The sequence below is a fragment of the Colobus angolensis genome, unplaced genomic scaffold, assembly GCF_000951035.1.
Source record: "Colobus angolensis palliatus isolate OR3802 unplaced genomic scaffold, Cang.pa_1.0 Scaffold126, whole genome shotgun sequence".
Classification (NCBI taxonomy): Eukaryota; Metazoa; Chordata; class Mammalia; order Primates; family Cercopithecidae; genus Colobus; species Colobus angolensis.
In genome coordinates this window covers 3,233,436-3,240,961 of record NW_012113808.1, presented here as the reverse complement: position 1 = coordinate 3,240,961, position 7,526 = coordinate 3,233,436, and positions in this window count along the sequence as shown.

Sequence of the window (7,526 nt, the reverse complement as noted above, 5' to 3'; positions counted from 1 at the left end):
TGCCAAAGTACTGGGATTACAGGCCTGAGCCACCATGCCAGGCCATAGATATATCTTTGATCATTCCCACGGTATGCCAAAAGCAATGACTGACATTGTTGATGAGATTAATGAGTAAAGAAAGTTGGCATATAGGAAATAATAAACCTTAAGACATGAAAGAGTAAAAGTCCCCGTGAAGTCTGAATTCCGAGGTCTACCTATTCCTGGTGTCAGTGCTCCCACCAGATCTGACTAGATGGTTTGATGATCCTAGCTGGCTCAGGATCACATTGCCAGGTCACCAGTGTTACTGAAAACACAGGACAGTTAGATGTAATAAAAATAAACATTTTGACAGCCTTCTGCATGCTGAATATGCTGTGTTCTTGTCTTTCAAGAGACATGGCAACTGCTTGAAACACAGAGATGTGTCAACACTTGCATATTCACTTTAGGATTCAGAGCTCCCCCAGGAATGGCAAGTTGCATATCCTGTAATGAAATTTTATCTTGTGCAAGGCACAAAAGCCCTTAATATTCGTTCCTTTTGTTTTCTTTTCTGCAAAGGACAGGCATAGAGACCCAGAGGAAAGCTTGGCCTGGAGCCAGCACAGGATTCAGATGTGATGTGTGGTTTGGATTTTTAGGGAGCATTTTCAGCAGCTGCTTGCTTGGTTGACCAACAGTGTTGGCCACAAATTAGTAAGGCTAAGTTGCCAGGAATTCTCTAGGGCAGTGCAGAGAAACGAATTTAAAGGACAGAGAGATTAAAATGCTGAAATAGGTTTATCACGCTGACTGGCAGCCTCCTCCTCCCCAAATCCAGAGGGCATCCCCTTCTCTAAGATGCTGAGAAATGCACCGACGAGGGAAGACCCACATCCTTGAAGAGCTCTGTAATCACTGTTCTTGGGCCTGGTGTTGGCGGAAGATGTTGCCATTGAAACGTACTCCCTGATTTTAGAGGACAATGAAATCCCAGGGATGGTAAACCCACCAAAGGCAAGGTGGCCAAATGATTTTCATGGGTAGTTAGAACTAAGTAGTAATCTGAGTGTTTTGTACCACAAGATTTTTAGGGTGACTACTTTGTCACTGTATCCTTAGGAATGAAATAGGTGGACAGCCTATGCTTGATCTATTTAACAGCAATCATTTAAGTTTTGTTTCAGTTATCTGTCATCTCAAAGCTTAGGAGGTTGAAACCATGATTAATTGTAATGTCAGACATTCTGTGGGTGGTTTGTTTTCTTTATTATTTGGTAAAACATACATAACATAAACTGACTATTGTAACATTTTTAAGTGTACAGTTTTACAGATCATGCATTTCTTTGAGTTTTTGTCTTTCTAGTCAAAGGGAGACCATTTGACATTTTATGAATAGTTGTATGAAAACATTGAAAACTTTTGAGAGAATACAGTGTACCTGAGAGACTACTATTATGATTATTAGGAAGGTGATACCAAGAGTTTGAAGTATATTCCTTAGCCAAGATCCCCATGAACAAAATCAACTAAAATTAAATAGATGAAAGAATGAGCTAAATATAAAGTCTATTTGTTTTAACCAAGCAGTCTGTTTCTTAATACTTTAGAACTACATCTCTATAATACCTGGTGTAGTTATCTATATGTAACCAGAAGTGTCAGTAACTGTACACTTTTCTGTTTAGCCAGCAAGTAATCTAGAGCAATTCTATTACTCACCACCATTTTAGTATGAGAATTTAAAGAAGTCTGTTGCGTAACCATAGTCTTTGCTGAAGAATCTATTATAGAGCCTTGTAGAAATTTATGAGGGATATATTTCTAACTTTTGTCTCATTTACTCTAAGCCATGGAAAAAAAGACCTAACAAATCACACCCATCCAGAAGAGTGAAGGCCTCCTGGCAATGTTCTCTTAGACGAAGGTTAAGAGGGGTGGACCAAAGTTTTGTTTTTGTCTGATCATGAAGTAATAAAAGTATCATTAAATTTTTCCCCCCACATCGACCCTTTATCTTTTCTTTATTAAGGCATAAAGTTGTTCATGTATAAAGTTGACTGTAAAATCTTTCACAAGTAAAAGTACACCACATGAGTGTATACAAGACCCCCTTTCTTGTTTTATAGTGGCATAAGTAAGGAAAAAATTAAGAGTTAAGAGTGTCATGATAGTAGAAAAGTTTTGTTGTAGTGTGGGTGGCAAGAGTAGTCTTTCTCTGAATATGTTTTCCAGAAGACCCAATCTCAGGGTTGTAGATCAGGAAGAGTTAGATTATCCTCAGTCAATGGATTATGAAAAGATTTTTTTTCTTTTTTAATCTGGTGAAAATATACTTTGGCATAATGTATTAAAGCCTTACTGGGCTGGGTATGGTGGCTCACACCTGTAACCTCAGCACTTTGGGAAGTTGAGGCAGGAGGCTGAGGTGGGAGGATTGCTTGAGGCCAGGAGTTCAAGATCAACCTGGGCAACAAGGGTGAGATGCAATTTCTACGTCTAATAAAAACTAATTAAAAACTAATAAAAAAAATTAGGGGTGGTGGTGTGTGCCTGTGGTCTTCTTGGGAGGCTGAGGTGGGAGGATCACTCAAGCCCAGGAGGTTGAGACTGCAGTGAGCCATGATTCCACCACTGCACTCTAGCCTGGGTGACTGAGAGAGACCCTGTCTCAAAAAAACAAAACAAAACAAAAAGTCTGCAGTATTTAGTCATATTAGAGTTTAGGAGCAGAAGATACATGAGATTCTGTTATTAGACGCATAGGCCGCCAAGTGATTATTTCATAAGAGGCCAACTTATGTTTTCCATGAGAAGAGGATCTGCTTGTCATTAATCTATAAAACCTTTGATCAAGGCAATCCAGTCAATTCAGTTAGCTTTGGCTAATGCAATTGTAGTGCCTTATTTAACTGTTTTGTAATATGTTTAGTGAAACAAGTACCTTTATTGGTGGAGATTTTTCTAGGAATGTGCCATGAGGAAAAAACATTTCCTAATAACCTTTTAGTTACTATTATAGCATCAGTTTTCTTGCATGGGAAAGCTTCCATGCAACCAGAAAACAGGCATTGAAAATGACAGTTCAGTGAAATATCTCTATAAATGTTTAGTTGGCCTATTAGATAGCAGAATATACCTAAAGTTTTTATTATCTTTCTAGAATTATAGGTTTAACAAAGCAAACATTGGTCTTAAAACCATTTTAGTAATCTACAATGGTCACGATAGTTATGTATATAATTTGGATAGTTTTATCTTTTTTTAATAATGAGTCATAGATATAGAGCTTTATATAATAGAAGTTTTAAGGACTCTGGAAGAATCAGGTAGCCATCCAGGTTCTCCATGAGTCTATGCTTAACATTTGATCTATATCCTCTTAACTACCAATTTTGTTTCTGTAATTTAGGTGCAAAGCACTGTTTATTAGATAGGTTATCATAGGTAATTTGACTTGAACTATGGAGTTCATTTAAATTGCATATCTAAACAATTTTAGTACTGGCTGATTTAGCATGAAAATCTGGCAAAGTATTTTCTTGGTTTCAATTAATTTTTGTCTTGTTTGTGTTAGCAGTTTTATAAACCAGTCAACCCCTTCGTTAGAGTTCTGAGAATTTCTTTCCCAGTCTAAATGACATGATTCCAGTCATAACAACTCTGTATTCAATAATTTTTGTCAGAGTCCTTTTTATCTTTTTCATGAACTGCCTTGAAAGCACAGTACTTTAGGAGTTTATTTGCTTGTAAAGAGCTTTTAGAAACTCTATCAGAATTCAGCCATTAACTGTGAACATGATTAAGGTTGCAATTGACAAGAAAATTTAGTTATTTCTAAGGACATAATAACCATAATTGTGACAGATAAAATATATCAAGACATATGAGAATTTTAGGAATATTATACAATTTTCAAACATATAATAATATATTCATAAAAATATAACTCAAAGAAAGTTAACTGAAAATCATTTCTTATTTGATAATGCTTTTTGTATAATCTAACATATTAGGCTGGGTATGGTAGCTTATGCCTGTAATCCTAGCACTTTGGGAAACTGAGGCCAGTGGATTGCTTGAGCCCAGGAGTTCAAGATCAGCCTGGGCAACAAAGCAGGACCCCATCTTTGCACAAAACACAAAAAAATTAGCCAGGTAGGGTGGTGTGCACCTGTAGTCCCAGCTACCTGGGAGGCTGAGGTAGGAGGATTGCATGAGCCTGAGAAGTTGAGGCTGCAGTGAGCTGTAACTGTGCCACTGCACTCTAGCCTGGGCAACAGAGTGAGAGCTTATTTCAAAAAAAATTAAAATAAATTAAGTACGCATGTTTATTTATCTTTTGCTTGCTGTATGGGCCCTCTGTAGCATCCTGAATTTAGTTTGAGGTTTAAAGAGAGTTAATTTTGAATTTTAAATTTGATTTTGGGAAGGCTGTCAAATATGTCAAAGGTTTAAAACATTTAATCAAAGTATGACCACAGGTCATTGTAAAATAATAGCCATTTGTTAGTGATAATTAAAAGGTTTTAAAAAGCAAAAACTTTTACTCTTTGATAAAGAGGAGACCCAGACTTCCAAAAGATTAAAATATCCAATAAAGACAGCATTCGACAGAATCTGTCTCTCCTTTTCTCCTCTTGCTGTCTCATTTTTTTGAGTTGTCCCTAAAAGTGAACAAAAATTTTTTATTATCTCTTATTATTACTTTACAAAAATCTTCCTTAAAAGAGAAAACCAAAGTTTACTTTTGTATTAATAAATTATCAATACTAAAGCTGATTTTAATAAAACCTTATGAACAAACTAATCTCAGTCAGCTTTTGACTATGCAGAGATTTCATAAATGTTTTATAATCTCTTGAAAAATTTTAAAAATTGTTTTTCTTCCTGACTTTTTATGTTATTTAGTTTTATTTATATCTTTTAAAATTCTTTTGCTGCAAAATAATATTTAAGTAACTTCTAAACTGGACAAAATAATTTTTTCTCAACAGCTATGTATTTGTATTCTTTTACAGCTTTTTTCATCAAAGCATATCTTTTTTGTTAGTACACTTTGTATATAGAATTCTCTTATATATATAGTTTTAATTACATATGTTAACTATAATTTTAACTCTTAGTCACCCTAATTTTCAGTAGAAGTCTGAAAAGTAATTCTGAACTGTTTTGTATCAGTATTTATAGATGAAAACCATTTTATAATTTTTACGAAGATATGTTTGCCCAAATTTTTGTTCATTAACAGATCTGCATATATTTAGGTTTTTTATATCACAGAAAAATAAGATGCCAAAGTGTATAAACTTAAACTTATGTTTAATAATTAATGTTTTAGTATTTTACCATACTTGTAAAAAACTCAGACATTTTATGATTATCTGGCACTTAATTTCAAATAATATGACTTTAAGATTTAAAATTACTGGAAAGAATATTAATACTATGAGACAGGTATTCTCTCTAATGCTTTTCTCAGTCATCCTGGGTCTCAAGTAGCCACATGACACCTAGGATGGCTCTAAGAGGAGGTCCCATCTGGGTCCTAAATTTACATACTAGGTATAGAATTCAGGACAGAAGACAGCTATGAAGATGATGTCTGAAACATTCAACCCTTCACAGAATGGCCAGGAGGCAAAGCTGGGCCAGGGAGAAGGGTCATTTTGAGCTCGACTGTGCCCTGTAGGTGGTGATATAGACGCTGAGAACATGTCCCCAGATGTTACAAAGGTCACCTGTCTGCACCCCAGAATCCAGAGGCTCGGAGGAGAAAAAAACATAAGCTCACAGTCAAATCAAGCAAATATCAAAAATACAACAGAAGCAGAAGTTTTATGACCTTAAAGCTTGAAGCAGAGATAGCATAAACCTGTCTGACCAGTAGACTCAGGCATAAATGTTTATATTATATTTAAGTAACAATTCTGAAGTCATTTTTTATTTTATTTTACCAACAATTTAAAAACTAGCTTTCTTCACCAAATGGTATCACATACACATACAGACATACAGACACAAACAGGTCTTATAGCTTCCATGAAGAATTCTCATTTGTGAGCTTTCAAATGGTTTTTCTTTTCCCCATTCATACTATCAGTTTTAGAATTACCTGTTTTATTTGTCTAAGTAGTTTTTAGCTACTCCACAATCTGCCTTCTAAAGGGATGACTCTTAGGTAAAACAAGGTAGAAAATTCTCGAAAGCACAGAGCTGAGATTATAGGCCTAAATATTGTACTATCAGTTGCTCAAACCAAGGGAAAAGATTGTACGTGAAGACCCGGTTAAGGCAATATGGCCAGGAAAAGTACCTTAAACAAAGGCAAGACATGTTATGTAAATTTAAAACAACAGTAAGAGTTTCTAGTGACCCAGTCCTCCCTCTCAGACACCCTTTCAAATGCAAATTTCTTTGAGAGGTATAAATTTCTTCTATAAAAGTGTTTAGTAGATAGCCAGCTAAATGCCAGAAAGGTGTATTTTAGAGACTGTTTTAGTTTAATAGGTGGTCTTCTTAACTTAGCTACTTTTTCTTAGCTAAAATTACTGAGTGCAGGATGGAGCTCATTAAGAAACAGGGCAATTAAAGCATTCTCTATACCTGGACTCAGCATGGATAGCTTTGAAAAAGAATCAAGGCCACTTAACCTGAGGGCCTATCTTTTATAAACGCTCTATCCAGGATAGCTTTCTTTTTGCCTTTGGGTGGGATATGTGTAAGGAAAACAAATCTTAGGACCCCCAGTCACTGAGCCAAGGGAAATATCAAGCTGGGACCTATATCAGGCGCCCCTGCCTCCCATTTCATTCCTAAATAAGATAGCTACAAAGATAAAAAGTGACATACCTCCCTCACAATTTGCCCACAAGGAAATTCCCGGTGGACAAAGGAAAGACAGGACTCCGAGTCTCCTTCTGAGGCTCACTTGAGACAAATGCATATCTGATTGCTTCCTCTGCCCTATTGGTTATGTAAAAATGAAGATTCACTGAGCCAGACTATATTGTGTATTCAGTGGAAGGCTCATCAAGGACTCAAAAGAATGCAACCTTTTTTTTTTTATAACCTGGAAGCCCCCACCTCAAGTTGTCCCGCCTTACCAGACCAAACCAATGTACATCTTACGCATATTGACTGATGTCTCATGTCTCCCTAAAATGTACAAAAGCAAGCTGTACCCCGACCACCTTGGGCACATGTCAGGACCCCCTGAGGCTGTGGCACGGTCACGCTCTTAATCTTGGCAAAATAAACTCTCTAAATTGATTGAGACCTGTCTCAGATATTTGGGGTTCACAGGTTCATAAATAGTAACTAAGCCAAAATGTTGGTAAATTTTCTTATCAATTAGTCACTCAAGTTTCTTTTGTTTTTTTTGTTTTGTTTTGTTTTGTTTTGTTTTTAAAATAGAGTCTTGCCCTGTCACCCAGGCTGAAGTGCAAGTGCAGTGGCGCGATCTTGGCTCACTGTAACCTCTGTCTCCTGGGTTCAAGCGATCCTCCTGCCTCAGCCTCCCAAGTAGCTGGGATTATAGGTGCACACCACCACAC